The sequence below is a fragment of the Chinchilla lanigera genome, unplaced genomic scaffold (genome assembly GCF_000276665.1).
Source record: "Chinchilla lanigera isolate Chin_1 unplaced genomic scaffold, ChiLan1.0 scaffold00023, whole genome shotgun sequence".
Classification (NCBI taxonomy): domain Eukaryota; kingdom Metazoa; phylum Chordata; class Mammalia; order Rodentia; family Chinchillidae; genus Chinchilla; species Chinchilla lanigera.
Window position 1 is genome coordinate 21,295,798 of NW_004955424.1, and position 17,257 is coordinate 21,313,054.

General features: G+C 36.9%; 1 protein-coding gene and 1 pseudogene across 6 annotated transcripts in view; both read right to left on the reverse strand.

The window, feature by feature from the left end:
• The window catches only part of Ehbp1 (EH domain binding protein 1), a 348,572-nt gene that overhangs the window by 144,325 nt on the left and 186,990 nt on the right, over positions 1 to 17,257 (reverse strand). The gene's annotated exons all lie outside the window — the stretch shown is intronic.
• LOC106148566 lies at positions 14,981 to 16,192 on the reverse strand (annotated as a pseudogene).

Genomic DNA, 17,257 nt, shown 5'->3' on the forward strand with positions numbered 1-17,257 from the left:
CTACCATTATTTGCGGATGACATGATATTCTATTTGGAAGACCCCAAAAACTCCACAAAAGACTTCTAGATTTAATAACCATATACAGTAGTGTAGCTGGATACAAAGCCAAAACTAAAAAGTGAATAGCCTTCCTGTACACAAATAACAAACTGAGAGAGAAATTAGGGAAACAACACCTAAAAAAGAAGAAATACTAGGAATCAATCTAACAAAGAAAGTAAAAGACCTCTACATTCAAAACTACAATACTGGGGCTGGGGATTTAGCTCAGTGGCAAAAGCGCCTGCCTGGCAAGCGCAAGGTCGTGAGTTCGATTCCCGGTACTGGAGGAAAAACAAACAAACAAACACTACAATACTCTGCAAAAGAAATCACTGAAGATATCAGAAAATGGAAAGATATCCCTTGTTCTTGGGTAGGAAGAACCAATACAGTGAAAATGGTCATACTTCCAAAGTATTTTACAGACTTAATGCAATCTTGATCAAAATTCCAACACCATATCTCACAGAATGAGAGAAAACAATCCTAAAATTCGCTTGAAACCAGAAGAGACCTAGATAAGCTAAAGTAATTCCAGGTAAGGGAGGGGGCATCACAATCCCTGACTTAAAATTATACTAGAAAACTGTCATAAAAGACAAAACAAAATGAAACAAAATTTTAAAAGACCAGCATTGTATAGCTAAAAACAAACCCAAGGATTAATGGAACAGATTAGAAGATGCAGAAACAACTCCAGACATACTCAGCCCCCTCCATCTTTGATAAAAGAGCCAAACACCTTCACTGGAAGAAAGATAGCCTCTTTAATAAACTCTGATGGAAAAACTGGTTTTCTACATTCTGAAGATTAAAACTAGACCAAATCTCTCACTATGCAGTAAACTAAAATTGAAATAGATCAATGATCTAAATATTAAAACAGAAATACCAAATCTTCTAGAAGACAGAGTAGGTAAAACTCTTAAAAGACATTGGTGTATGCAAAGATTTTATGAACAAAACTTCAAATGCACAGAAATTATCACAAAGAATCAGCAACTGGGATCTTGTCTAATTAAAAAGCTTTTGTATGGCAAGAGAAACCAGCAACAGTGTAAAGAGACAAGCCACAATGTGGGAAAAACATTTTTGCCAGCTATTCCTCAAAGCACTAATATCTAGCATATACAAAGAACTCAATAAAATCAGACCCCCCCCAAGTTTAAAGAATTAATCTAAAAATAGGCATCTGAAATAAAGACACTTCTTAGATGAAGAAGTACAAATGACAAATATATAAAAAAATGTTCAACATCACTAGTCATTCAAGAAATGCAAATTAAAACAACACTGAGATTCCAATTCACTTCAGAAAGGACAGCTATTATCAAGTAATCAACGAATAACAAATGCTGGAGAGGATGTGGGGGAAAAAAAAAACCTTCTTCCATGTTGATGGGAGTGTAGACTGATGCAGCCACTGTGGATATCAATGTGGAGATTCCTCAAAAAACTAGGACTAGAGGTTCTATTCAAACCAGCTATTCTTTTTCTTGCTATCTTCTCAAAAGAATTAAAAGCCATCACACTACAGCAATATATGCACACCCACATTATATCAGCACAGTTTATCATAGCTAAATCTTGTAAACAGCCCAAATGCCCATCAACTGACAAATGGATGCAAAAGATGTAGATTTTTGGCAATGGAGTACTACTCAGCCATAAACAAGGGTAAACTTGGGACATTTCAAGGTAAATGGACATACTCTGAGACCATACTCTGAAGTGAAATAAATTAGACACACACATAAATACCACATTTTTTCCTCTGGTGTGGCTCAAGTTTTCTGTGTAACTAGGTGAGTGGCAGTGCCATTTACTGAGATGGGAAAAACCAGGGGGAAATAGTAAGTTGGGAAGGAAAATTTCAAACTTATTTTTCACAAGGAGAGATATTTAGTAGACAGAGCTCAGACAAAGACTGGAGCTACAAGTTTACAATATATAAACAGTATTTTATTTAATTTTTTGTTTTCTTGAGACAGAGTCTTGCTATGTGGTTTAGGCTGGTCTTGAACTCAATGTGTAACCTAGGCTGGCTTCATGCTTCATACAAGGATCCTCTTACCTCAGCCTCCCAACTGCTGGGATTAGAGGTTTAGTTTCTAACAGCACTTTAAATCATGAAATTAGATGTGACTGCAAATCAATACAGTACTTAAAACATTAGCCAGAGAAATCAGGCAAGAAAAAGAAATAAAAGGGATATGCACAAGGAAGAAGTAAAGTTATCATTAACTGCAGATAACATGATCTTCTACAGAGCCAAAAATTCCACCAAAGACCCCTAGAATTTATAACAAAATTCAGCAATATAGCAGGACACGAAATCAACATACAAAAAACAATAGTGATCTTGTACACCAATAATGAACTCAGTGAGAAAGAAATTTGGGAAACAGTACCATTCACAATAGCAAGAAAAAAAGTAAATAATTAACCTAAACAAATAAGTGAAAGACCTCTACAACAAAAAGTATAGTACTCTGAAACAGAAGATTGAAAAAAGAAATCATAAAATGCAAAAAATATCCTCCGTCCTGGATAGGGAGAAAAAAATATAGGCAAAATGGCTATTCTTCCAAAACTGATATACAAATTCAATGCAATGTCAATCAAAATACCAATAACATTCCTCACAGAAATAGAGAAAAAGATCCTAAAATTCATATGGAACCAGAAGAGGATCAGAATAACAAAAGCAATCCTGGGTGACAAGAGCAAAGCAGGAGGCATCACACACCCAGATTCCAAGTTATATTCCAAAACTAGGATTTAAAAACAGCATGATACTAGCACAAACACAAACGTGGATCAGTGGAACAGAGTAGAGGAGGATACAGAAACATCCCCAACCAAACTCAACTATCTTCGACAAAAGGGCTAAAAATATACACTAGATGAAAGATTGCCTCTTTAATAAATGGGGATAAAAAACTGGTTATCCATATGCAGAAGACTGAATCTAGAAGCATATTTCTCACTATGTACTAAAGTAACATCAAAATGGATCAAAGATCTAAATGTTTAAACAGAAATATTCAGTCTCCTGCAAGAGGGAATAGATAAAACTTGGAAGACATAAGGGTAGGCAAGGACTTTTTGGACAGAACCTCAGTTACAGAATAATTGATATAAAAAAATCAACAAATGTAATCATATCAAATTAAAAAGCTTCAGCACAACAATGGAAACAACCAACGGCATGAAAAGGCAACCTATACCATGGGAAAAAATTTTGCTAGTTGCTTCTTGGAAAGAGTCCAATATCTAGAATATACTAGAGAGCTAAAAAATACTAACCCAAAATAAAAACTCAAAAAACTAAAACTAGAAATTCTACTTGACCCAGCTATTTCCCTTTTAGGCAGCTTCCTGAAAAGTTAAAGTCCTATTGTAGTGATATAAGCACAATTCATAATAGCTAAATCTTGGAAGCAGCCTATATGGCCATCAGCAGATGAATGGACAAAGAAAAGCTGGTATGTATACACAATGAAGCACTATTCTGCCATAAAGAATAAACTTGAATCACTTTTTGGAAAATGGATGCATTTTGAGACCATAATGTTAAGTGAAATACATCAGACACGCATGCTTAAATATCACATGATTTGTCTATATGAAAATCTCAAAATAAAATATAGCTTTTTAGATGGACCGTAACAAAGAATTATTAATTTACTCATAATGTATTTTTTAATTACTGGCTTTGCTTTTCAGAAAGACAATTATCAGAGAGGTTTATCTAGTAAAAGTCTTTCTACAAAACTTTGCTGAATGCAGACTGTAGAAGTTTTTTAAAAAAACAAGTTTCCTGGGTTATAAACTTAAGATATAGTGAAATGATCTAGCTATTTGCAGGTTTGCAAAGGAAATGCTTACACACCCTTGATGATAATAGCACTAACAGAGCCAACACACAGTGTATGTATTAATCCTCTGATTACAACTCTTAATCCAGGTATTAAAGAATTTACATGTCCCACAGTAGTTTGGCCCTCTGTACACAGGTGGTTAGAGAATGTGTATTAATGGAAATATATCCTACCCTCTTGCTTAAATGCTATGAAAATACAGTTAGAAAAATACGAAGGTGTTTTACGATATACAGTTACTCCATTAACTCAACTGTGCCATGATTGTTTTTGAGATTCTTCTCCAAGTTCAAACATGTCAGGCTTGCTTTTCAAGCCTTTCAAGTTGGGACTTATATTAAACAACAGTGCCAAGTAAGAAGTTTAAGGCAAACACAAAGCTTTCACAGAAATGATTTTAAGACTTCAAGTTGATTTTAAATTCTTCATCAACATATCAAGCAGTAAGTAAAACATTTTCACTGAATTTATTACAGCTTATATCCTAAGTTACTTGATCACAGGTTACATGAAATATAAAAATTCAAATATATAGATTTGTTCTAGTTATGGTTTTGCTCTTGATTTCTAGATTAACTGCATTCTAGGTAAAGAATATAATATCAACCATCTAACATTTTTTGGAAGACTTGCTTTACAGGTGTGCCCTATAAAGCCCTCTTTTTAAAAAAATGATATAATAAATATTTGAAAGGGAGATTTGTTATTTATATACATTAACTATATCATATATTTTGTATATGGCCCAAAACAATTCCTCTTCACTCAAGGTGGCCCATGCAAGCGAAAAGGTTTGACACACCTGTGGAGCCTAGAATATGGTCATTTTTGAATACAAAATAAATCCTGTAATTCTACAATGTATTTTACGTCAAAATTGTTAATTTAATCTTTATATCTTAATGATTTTTTGGTCTATTCTATCAAAAACAGAGAGCTGTGTTATAATAAAAAGTTATTTTCCTGATGAAATGAACCTTTTAGCACAATGAAATGATCAGCTCTGTAACTAGTAATGAATTTATCTTAATACCAATATTTGATATTATATGGCTACACTGATTTTCTTCTGGTTAGTGTTTTCAAGGTAAATTTTTTTCTGGATTGACTGATTGATTACATGGCAGCAATCTAGGCTAACCTTGAACTTACTATGTATTTTAGTTTGGCCTCAAACTCATGATCCTCCTGTCTCAGCCTCCAGAGTGCTGGGATTTCAAGCATGTGGTGCAACACCCAGCTTTTGGTCTTTCATATATCTATGTTTTAGGAGTTTATAGTTAGATGTTTGCAAGTCCAGATTAATAATCTTTGACTATTAATTGAAGCATTTAGCCAAACAGCATTAGTTACTAATAACTTGAGTTTAAACTTACTACAGCATTTTATGCTTTCCATTTATTTCAGCTATTCTGTGTTTATTTCTGTCCTTTTGGGACTTTTACTACATTATTTTTTTTAAGATTTATCCTGCATTTCCTCTTTTAGTTTGGAAGTTTTGTGTGTGTGTGTGTGTGTGTGTGTGTGTGTGTACACATACATACACATATGTATGTACATACACATACATATATGTATATACATATATGTGTATACATACATATATATACACATAACATTTCTATTTCTATAATATATACTTCTATTCTTTTAATATATAATAAAATATACTTTCTATTCTTCTATTACACTTCTTTTAGCTTCTCTAAAAATTACAACATACTTAACTAATCAATGTCTAAAGAGCAATCAACATCTTTATCTTCTCAGTAATACAAGGAACCCAGACTACATCATTCATGTAATTATCCCTCTCCCAGTTATACTGTCATATATTTTAATCTTTTATTGTATTTCATCATAAGACATTAATATTGTTTTATATTTTCAGTGTTTGCTTATTTGCCATATGTTCTTTCTTGAACTGCCTTCTGAACTACCTTTTTCTGGGGGAATGAATCCAGGGCCTTCACAATGAGCTATATTCCCACATCTTTTCCTTAAAAAAAATTTTTTTATAATTTCTAGACAGTCTAAGTAAGTTACTAAATTGCCGAGGATGGGTTCAAATTTGCAGTCTTCGGGCTCAGGCTCCCAGAGTGCTGGGATTACAACTACCATGCCTCCTCCCCTTGTTTTCCCTTCCCTCCCCTCCCCTCCTGTCTCCCTCCCTCACTTCCCTCACTTTTTGTTCTTTCTTTTTTCCCCTTCTCTTTATGTGATACAGGGGATTGTACCTGGGGCCTTCCTACTAAGCTACATCCCCACGCCCTTTTTATTTTATTTTAAAACTTTGAGACAGGGTCTCACTAAGCCAGTAAACTGCCAGGGCTGGGCTTCAATTTGCAATCTTGCCCCTTAAATTCCTGCAATTACAGAAACATGCCATGATGCCTGGCTCTTTCTTGAATTTCTGATATTCTAATGAGTACAGTATTTTCCTTCAGCTTAAATGTTTTAGGACTTTCTTTAGCAATGAACGAAACTTAATTGTCTGAAAAAATATTTCTGTTTTCATTCTTGAAAGATATTTTCAATGGATATACAATTCTATGGAAGAAGTTCTTCCAGCATGTGGGTAGTACTATATCATTGAACTATCTCTGCCTTCCATTGTTGCTGTTGAAAAATTGGGAGTGTTCCTCTGAAGGTATTCTGCCATTTTTTTCTCTTCAGGCTTAAAGATCTTATTGATCAACTGATTGGTCTTCTGAAGTCTAACTGTGAGGTCTTTGTATTTTTTTTTTTTAAATCTTATTGGTACAGTACTTGATATGCTTCTTGCATCAGAAGACTATACCTTAAATCAGTTTGAATTTTTTTATCTCTTCAAACATTATCTTCTCTTTCACAGTCTAATCAGAATTTACCCATTCTATCACACAGGTTTTTCTTTCTAAAATAGGGATTTTCAAAGACAGAATACCCCACATTACCACCATTTGGCTTCAAAAGTTATTGACATTTTTCCCAATCTTGTTTTGTGACTCTCTCCAAATACTTCTCTCACTCCCCAGTCTTTTTTTATTTTTATTTTTTATTTTTTGGTTTATTGAGACAGGGTCTTGCTACCTAGTTGAGACTGGTCCTGAACTCCATATGTGGCCTGTGCTGGCCTTGAACTCACAGTAATTGTGCCTCAGCCTCTGGAATGTTTGGATTATAGGCACGCACCACCACGCCCAGCCCATAGATTCTTTATGTTCAGTTGAAAAATATTCTTTCTTTCAAAATTTGCATGATTGATTTTTAAATGTCATTTTAAAATGATTCAAGTAATCAAGCGTTCTCAGAGAAGACACTAAGATTTGGGCTCAGCTGTATGTCTACTATAAAATTCATATTTTAAGTATTAAGTCACAGTCTGCCAATTGACCTATAATATCCACTTTATCCTTCTTTAATAACAGAAGCCTTGATTTTTAGCTGAGTAATACAATTGTCCAGAATAAAGATGCATTTTCTCGCTTCCCTTGCTCCAGGTAGTATTATGTCTGTCTGTTGGTCTGTCTCTACGGTGCGTGCATTGTGTGTTTTGTCCCTAACTTCTTATTGACTACAATGGGGCAATGTTACGTATGGGAGACAAAGGAAATTCCAAAACTGACGTTTTTGCAGGTAAAAGCAGATTAGAGACATTTCAAAGAGAAAAGCAGATATGCTGAGGACAATCCCACTAATTCCTGAAATCCAGCCTGAACACTCACCTATGGCTCTACAAAATATCCTTCACTCTTTTTATGACAAATTACCCGTTAGCTTACCTCCTGTTTTCCTGGTCATTAAATATAGATTAACATTTTTATTTTATAAATTTATAAATTTATAAATTTTATAAATTTTATAAATAAATTTATTTATTTTATAAATAAAACAAAATTTAAAAACCCAGGTGAATATTTTATTCAAGTATATTTTCATTCTCATTGTTTTTATGATTTTCCCTGAAAGGTCCGAGACATAGAGGTCCATGGACCTTATGCATGCTTAACATGGCCCTTTCCTCAAAGGTCTGAGAAATCAGTTAACTGACTGCATGCCTACTATTTTCCAGAAATAGTGGCCCTCAGATACCTTTCTACACAATTTTTACCAACAGAAACAGCAAAAAAGATCTTCTTCAAGTGGGCCTTCATGTACAAAAGTTGAAAGCAGAGTTTATTGTGTGGTTTTAATTTTCTGCTGGTATCAAATAGAACTGATGTATATTACTCTGTTTTTGGTTTACAAAAGTTTCTATAATCTACTCAAATTCAAAAACATCCAAGTAAAAACATTTGGTCTTTGCCAGAATTTTCTAGAAAGAGGTAACATTATGAGCGAAGGCTTGAGTTAGCTGGGCCTTCAGATATGGATAGTTTCTCCTTCTAGAAATGGAGGAAATAGATAGCAGTATTACTGTCAGCCACTGGAGCTCCACCAATTAGAATTTTGGAGGGTGTCCTCCATTTATCCAGGCTCTTTTCATCATGGAACATGCAGTGGTATTTATCTCCATATAGTCACAAAAATATGTTTAATTTATTTTAATTCTTTATTGTCATTGATAGTAGGTTCATTATATTGTGATTTTTATGAAATTGGGTAAATAGCATTTAGCAATGTATAGCAGCAGATTTATGTGGCAATATAGATCTGTATTTGAGTTCCTATGATTTGAATTGCATTTTATACCAAGTTGCATTAATTGTATATAGAAGTTACCATATTCAGAGTTATACACTGAATATTTATTAACTTTACAAACAGTAAATAGTGGACAATCACTACTAAGCCTAATTTATTTTATTGGACAATTATTTCTCTGAATATTAGGCTTTTCCTCCAAGTTGTTTTAAAAAGTGTTGTGGTCAGGGTTTCCCGGAAGGAGGGCTTCCGGCGCACAGGGAGCTGCGGGTAGGGAGTGCCAGCCTTCTGGCTGGCTAGCTTCCTGCCTGCTGGCTCCCGGGGGGTGGGCCCCAAGTGCATGGGGAGCCATGCGGCGGCGAGCGCTATTGCGCGCCGGCCCTTAGGCCGGCCGCCGCCGCCGCCGCTCAATTGAGATCTATCATGACACAGAGAAACAGTGACACAACTGGCCCGCCATGCACCGACAGCAGTTGCCCACCCACGGATGTATGTGAATCATTGAAACTTTGAACAACCCCTGGGAATGCATGCCATACAACGGGCCACTCTTGCTCCTGCCATTGGGAACCAGAAAGGTCCAGAGTCAGCAGAGGAGCAGCTGCTGAACAAGGACTCAGAGAACATGAGAATGCAGACCAAGCCCACGGAGTCAGAGGTCCTGTGGACTGGGGTCCCCAGAGCCGCTCGGAAGCTGTAAACCAGAAGGACCTTGCACAATACTTGCAGAGATTCATTGGAAGCCATTCTTCCCCTGACAGTACAGGCTGTGGTGGAGCTCCGGAGAAGTCTGCAGCAGGATTCCTGCTGACTGTGCTGACAGTTGGGGAGAGGACACTAACTGGTTGTGGGGTCCCAAAGCAATGGGAAGCTGGAGAGAAAAAGCTACAAAGAATGGCTTTCACCCCAGACAGCTCACTTGAGATGTTAGTAAGAATTGCCTCCTCAGTATTCTATAGCCATGATGAGGAGGAGGCCAAGGAGAGAAAAAAAAGAGACTGAGAAAAAGCAGCTGCTTTTGCTGCACCACTAAGAGAAACAGATCCCAGGTCTGATTCCCGGGGCTCCAAGAAGAACTCGACAACTGCATTCATCTGCTACCACTGTTAAAAGCCAGGCCACCTCAAGAGGAACTGCCCTAAGAGGCCCCATGGGCCATGCCCTGGATGCAAAGGAGACCACTGGAGATCGGTCTGCCCTCTGAGGTGGAGGCCCCAGAGCTCAGACCCATGCTACCAGTTAGTCCAACAGGAATGAGAGGGCTTGGGGCATGCTCTGCCTTCTCCCTCTGGCCAGACCGTCATCTCCATCGAGGAGCCCTGGGTAATCATGACTATGGAGGAACAAGAAAACAGCCTGTTGCTAGTCACAGGTGCGAGTCTCTCGGTCCTTCTTTTCAATCCTGGCCTTCCTTCCAGCCATCATACCTCAGTGAAAGGAGTCACTGGTGAGGAGGTAATATGCTATTTTTGACAACCCTTAGGCTGTAACTCCTTAATAGGTCCCTCTTGCATATCTCTGTCTTCCTGAGAAACCACTCTGAAGATACCACCACGTATTACAGCAGCCATTGATATTTTCCTACTAATCTATCCATAACTGTGTAAAGTTTGTAATGTTCCTATCCTATTTCATAAATGGATGTATGTTTATTATTATGTGTTTCCTACAACAACCATTGAGAAGAGTTAATGATTTTTCAGTAGGTCACTCACGTATAGCTCTATTTATTTTCTTTAGAAGCCACTTTGAAGATACCAAAGTATAGTACAACAACTCTTGATAATCTCCTACCTCTTTTGTCTGTAACTCACTATTATTTGTCTATTTGTTTTCCTGAGAAACTATTTTGTAGACAATAATATGTAAAATGAGAACCATTGATAATTTCCTACCATTTTGTCTGTAATTTGCTAAGTCCCCCCTATTATTATGTTATCCTTCTTTTATTCTTTAAAAAAAAAAAAAGTGTTGTGGTTTACTTATCTTAACAAATGCAGAAATTAATTGTCAGAAGTGTGAAATTTATGTAGATTTATGACCACAAGGAGCTCCTAGCTGCCTTTGGGAGAAGTTTGGATTTTATTTTGTGATAAAAGTACATGCTTATATCTTTGTTTAAAGTCTAATCTTGGTACATTTTTTGTGAATTTTTTTTTTTTTTTTTTTTTTTTACTGGGAATTGAACTCAGAACCTCATGCTTGCCAGGCAGGCACTGCACTACTGAGCTAGATCCCCAACCCTATGAATTTTCTTAAAAATATTTTCAGGAAACAGGCTGAGCACTTTTTATGGCAATGAATGGTTCTTCAGCCTCTGTAGTTAGTTGCCACTTAGTGCAGTTTGGCATTTTGTTACACAAGCAACTGTGGAAAAATATTCTTTTACTGCATAACTAAAATTTGGGTTTAGTTCTTTCAAAAGTTTTATTTAAACTAGTGTGTCCCTTCTAACTTATAAATAAGGGAAATAATTGGCCCAGAAACTTATCTTTTTGAACATCAAAACTCTCTAACAGTTTTACTGAAAATATGTTTAGGAAAAACATATCTTATTGTTTTCCTAAATATATGTATACTAAATGCTGTATACTAATAGAACTCTTCAGGTTGATCATGATTCCAAATATTTTACCAAACTATAATACTGAAAAGTCTTCAGGAACTACTGAGATGCATGAGTTTATTCCTGTGATGAGTTCCGTCCATTTTACTATGCTTTCTAGGCTGCCATTTATCATTTTTTATTACTGTCAGTATGTCACTGATTTTAATCTACTGACTTATCTCACACATAACTGTGTAGTCATTTCCAATTTCTTTTTTTCTTTTGGTTTGGCAATCATCCACATTTTTTTTCAAATGAAATCTTACACATATGCAAATATATAGAAGGAATGAATGTGGATATACGCTGTGCAAATTCAGAGAGCTGGTGCCAAGCCTCCATACCTGGTCTTCGGTACAGAACACATTCCCCTGTGGAACCCCATGCCACCAGCAAACATTTTAATGCCATTTGTCTAACCTAAGAGTGATTTCTTTTATTCTGAGGGATAATTTTGGAAAATGTCATCCAAAAAACAAAACAAAACCTGAGGATATAGTTCAGTGGGAAGGCCCCAAATTCAACCTTCAGTACTACAAGAAACAAAACGAAACAACATAGATAATCAGGAAAGCTAAAATCATGGAAAAACAGAAGACAACGCAGAAAAAAGACCAAAGCAGTCTGGAACACTAATTCCGGCTCTGGCTCCTGCTCCCAGCGAGGCTCCTCAAGGTAAGCCCAGGTTAAGACCAAAGAGGGTCAGTGTGATAAATAAGAAGAGGCAGCACTAGCCCTAGGAAATACCCACAGTTATTGTTCCCTCTGTTTTTGCTAGTGTATGTTTGTGATACATAATAAATACATTTTGGGGAACACACATACACTTCTTCCCCTTTTCCTCTTGTTCTTGCTATGCCTCCCCATCCCGAGATCCTCTTCCCATCTCCACAGAGTCTAACTCCCTGTTTCCTATAAACTCTTTTTAATTGTTGTACTTTTAATTATTTTTATAAGCTGCAAATACGGGGGGAGGGGTTATTCTGAAAGTGACTACTTCTTCAATGGGAAGCTATCTTTGGATAAGAAATTGACTACGGCACCTACTTGTAGTCATATATAGGAGTGAGCTCATGAGCCATTTTGAGAAGGGATTTACTGTTTAAGACTGATTTGCACTGGGAATCAGAAACCACAGAACAACCACACTTCAGGGTCTGAGATCACTGTACCTCAGTGACTGGGTAGGAGATGGTCACAAGAGACAGTCATGGAGAGGGAGGTTAGTCAAAGACCTCCTGAGAAGTTTAAGCAGCATGGACTTCAGGCTGTGGAGGACACAGTGGTCAGCAGCCCTGCTCTCTGTGGTGAGGAGATAGGCCTATCACATGTAATATTTTTGATGGCGATGGGTCTGAAAGCACTGGAATTGAGCCCAGTAGATTGCTTGGCTCCTCTTGCTGCCTCCTTCCAGCTCAGAACTCAGCAGCTTGTTTGCTTTTTCCACTAGCCAATGTACTCAGGACTATGCCTCTACTTGGACATTTGCCACATCCCTGATGGTGCAGACAGAGAAGCCACTGCAGCAAGCTGGTCACTTTGTAAATCTACAGGCCACAAAGCTAGTCAGGGATAGGAGTGGCTTTCTGCACAAGGAAAGGCACAAATACTAACTACTGACTGACCCTACCTAGTGGGAAATACAGGGTAAGACTCAGCATTCACACAGCATAAACTAGACATGGAAACACAACAGGCCTAAATTGTGACTCATTATACCTCCCCCATATCTGGTCAATTCCAGTATCTCAGGTTCTGGAAAGAAACTACCCACCCAAACACCTCAACCTAGAAGTTTTTGGATTCATTTCTCTTTGGGGGAAAGAGTATTCACTTATTTTCTTTTTTGTTTTTCTTTTCTTGTTAGTTTATTGAGTTTTTTTTCTGTTATTTTTACCTCATCCTACCTAATTTTTAGTCTTTAATTGGATTTTTAATCTCACTTTTCTCTCATCTATATTTTTTCTTCCTTTTCAAAATTTTACTTCTAGAAACAGTAGGGGAAAGGGGAAGGGGGCGGGGAGAATTAAGATGTCTTATGTACATATGTCCACTCTCCACTGCAAACATGTACCAATAAAACTTTAAAATAGATTATACTTCTTCCACTTTTCCCTCGCACCACTCCATTTATCATTACTATTAACTTTTAATCATTTTTAGCCTTTAAGTTTACTCTATGTTATTGCTGATTTCTATTATTACTACTGATACACCTGTTCCCTTTAATTGGCTTTCATTGTATGACAACTGTTTTGCTTTTGTGTCATCAACACTACTGCTGCCGAGCATGGTGGTGAACACCTCTAATACCAGCACAATGGAGGCTGAGGCAGGAGCATTGCCATGGGTTTGAGACCAGCCTGGGCTACATAGTACATTTAAGGCCAGCCTGAATTACATATCAAGACCCCACCTCAAAACAAACAAGCAAAAAAGCAAAAGAAACAACTCTACCCAAATAAACAAAACACTACTGTGGTTTGTTTTCTTCTCTCTAAGTGGTACTGGGATCTATTCCTCAAAAGAAGGTTGGACACTAAGAAGACCCTCAGACAAAAGTGGAAGAGATACCCATCCCAACAGCAGCAGAAATCTCATATAGAAGCACAAGAATTTTGAGAAAAAAAAGCAACATGACTCCTCCAAAAGTCCATATTCATCAGTAACTGAATGCAGATATAAAAGTAGATGAAATGCCAAAAAATTCAAAAGACTGATTTATAAAATGATTAATCACTTCAAAGAGGAAAAATGGGCTGGGGATTTAGCTCAGCTGCACAGTGCCTGCCTGGCAAGCGCAAGATCGTGAGTTCGATTCCTGGTACCGGAGGAAAAAAAAAAAAAAGAAAAAAATAAATAGCTGCATGAAATAAAACAATTCAAGATAGGAATAAACAATACAACAAAGAGATTCTGACAAAAAAAACAAACAAAAATTCTGGAAATCAAAAGTGCATTACATAAAAAATGAAAAGAAAAAACCTTCTGTGGAAAGCCTTACCAACAGGCAAGAGGAAGACAGAATTTCAGGGCTTGCAGGGCTGGAAGATAAAGTTGAGGAATTATTACATGCAGATACTAATAAAGGAAAATGACCCAAGAAATTATAAATAAAACATGGGACATAGATAAAAGACTAAAGTTATGAGTATTTGGAGTATAAGAGGGTATTAAGGTTTGGAGTACTGGCACAGAAAATCTATTTAATGAAATAACAATAGAAAACATCCCACATCTTAGGAAAGTTATAGACATCAAGGTCTATCAAACAGTAAGAATCCCAAACAGGCACAAGAATCTACCCATACAAAATGACAAGAATATAGAGCAAGAAAAAGTACTGAAAGCTACGAGAGAAATACTTACAGGGGCAAACCCATTACAATGATTTCACTTCTCTGTAGATACCCAAAAGACCAGGAAGACATGGAACAGTATCAAGCCCTGAAAAAAAACCTGCCAACCTAGATTATTATATCCAGCAAAGCTATCCTTCAAAATTGAACAAGAAATAAAGACTTTCCAAGGAAAGTGTAACATAAAATTCCTGACTACTACGCCAGTACTGAAGAAGACACTTAAATCCTACCCACAGAAGAGGAAGAGCAGATAAGCTACTAAGAATTAGGGAAGAATCAACATTAGAAAAATAAAAACACAAGATTAGTACATACCTGCCCATAACAACTCTGAATGTAAATCAACTTAATTCTCCAATTAAAAGACATAGATTAGCAGATTACATTAAAAAATAAGAGCCCTTTTTTGCCTGCAAGAAACATATTTTTTTTTTAGTTGACATTTTTAATTAATTTTAAAATCCTGGATCCCAGGAAGTCTTAGCTAGAACTTCTTTTCTTCATAGCAAACAATTTCATCTCCCACTTTAAATTCTATTTTTTCTTCGTCTAAACTGAGACCACATTCCATACCAGTTCTGATGACTAAAATGTCATCTTTATGGTGTTTCAGTGAAGTTAAAGAACCCTTCCAAATAACATGTCCATTGCACATTAATTTAAATTTTTTTTGTTTTTCTAACTGTCCCTTTTAGACTCTGCAGCCAGCCACAGGAATTTTTTTTTCCCTTCAGTTACAGAGAAAGTAGCTAATACAGAAGTTTCACCTACTGGGTGTTCTTCCACAGTGCAAGGGATTCTGCTGCTCCGTTCTCCTTGCAAATCTTCAGTAAGACAGTAAATGATTTTGTGTAGTTTAATTTTACTCCTTTTTTTGCAGCTGACTGCTGGATGACATTGCTTATATTCACGTTAAAACCATATATAATACCATCAAACGTTTCAGCAAAGGTAATATCATTTTCACTAATATCACCTACTCCAAAATGTACTAACTCCAGTTCACATTCATGTGAAGCATCACAGGTCTCCAGTATGTCCAAAATGGCCTCAACGAAACCATCAACATCACCTTTAATAATTACAGGAAGTGCATTTGAATCTCTTTCTACTTTTTCCATCAGTCTCAAGGATTTTTGTTCTTTTCTTTCTAAATACTTCATAAATGATCTCTCCTTCCAAACCAAAGTGCCATACTTCTCACCAGATTTCCGATGTGCTTCTTGGTGTTCCTTTCACTTTTCTTGTACTATTTTCAGGTCATCTTTATTTTTCTCCTGTTCTTGTTCAAACTTCCTCCAGTCAATGACCTCTCATGCCCTTGCCTCAGATTCGACTTCAAGAATTTCATCTCCTGTAGAAGGAAGGTCTCTCCAGCCTATAATTCCCATTGGCACGCTGGGATAGGCCTCACTGACTGTTTTTCCATTTTCATCAAACATTAAGTGTACTTTTGCCCAACTCTTTCCAGAAACCAGAACTGAGCCTTTTCTCAAAGTTCCTCTTTGAATTATAGCTGTAGTAACAGGACCTCTTCCTTTGTCTGGGAAAGACTCTATTACTATTCCTTCCACTGGACCACTGGGATCTGCTTTCAATTCTAGCATTTCTGCAAAAACAATTGGTGCTTCTGCCAAAGCCATCAGATTCTCACCCTGTAATCCCATGCAGGAAGATTGCCTTGAGTTTGAGGCCAGCCTGCACTACCATAGTGAGTTCAAGACCAGCCTCAACTACATAGTGAAACCCTGTCTCAAAAGACTAACCAAAAAAAAAAAGAGGAAGGGAGGAGAGAAAGATCAGGGACAGATCCTAACCCAGGGACAGTTTTTTAAGAAGCTGTTTTTTACTATGTTGGCCACTGATATTTATTAATACCCTTTCACAAACACATGATTTATTCACTCTTTTTCTCTTCCATGCACCTTTACAATTGTGTTTTTCTTCTCACTTTCCTGACGAGGCTACTCAACATTTCAACTTCTATCAAGTGAATAAGCCTTCATATCTATTATGTCATTTGACCTACTCCAGAATCTTGAAAAGGCTAGTGGTGGTAGCACATGCTTGTAATACCAGGACTCAGGATGCTGAGGCAGGAGGTTCATTTCGAGTTCAAAACCAGCCTGGACTACAAAGCAAGACCCTGTCTAAAAAGAACAAATAAATAAAACAAAACAAAAAGAATATTGTAAAGCAAGTATCAAGCATTACTTGGAATTATTAAGTAAGGAGAACAATGCCCAGGCTCTAAGCCATGCTCCATAACTATCCACCTATGCACCCTTGAAAACTAACTTCACTTCTGTGAATCTTAATTACATGTCCATGAAGTGAAGAGGCTGGGTCACATTGTTCTTTTACCTGTAATGGTCTATGCTCACGAAACCCCCTAGAGCCCTGGTGAGTGGCAGTGGAAGGAGCACTGCCGGGCAGGGGCTTGTCCATCCCCTGTGGCAGCTGAGAGATTGCGCATGGTTTGTAAAGGCAACTACACAACTATGGAAGAGAAAAAACTAAATACTTTGCGTTCTCACCTACTTACTCTTTTTTGTTTTAAAGAGCAGAACGTATTTATTGAGGGAAAGAAAGGTTCTGTCCAAGAAAGGAACAGAAGGGGGGCCCGAGTGGGTTGTCCCACAAGAAACATACTTCACTTGCAAAGACATACAGTACATAAACTGAAAGTATGGAAAATAATATTCCACACAAATTGAGCATAAAAGCAAGCA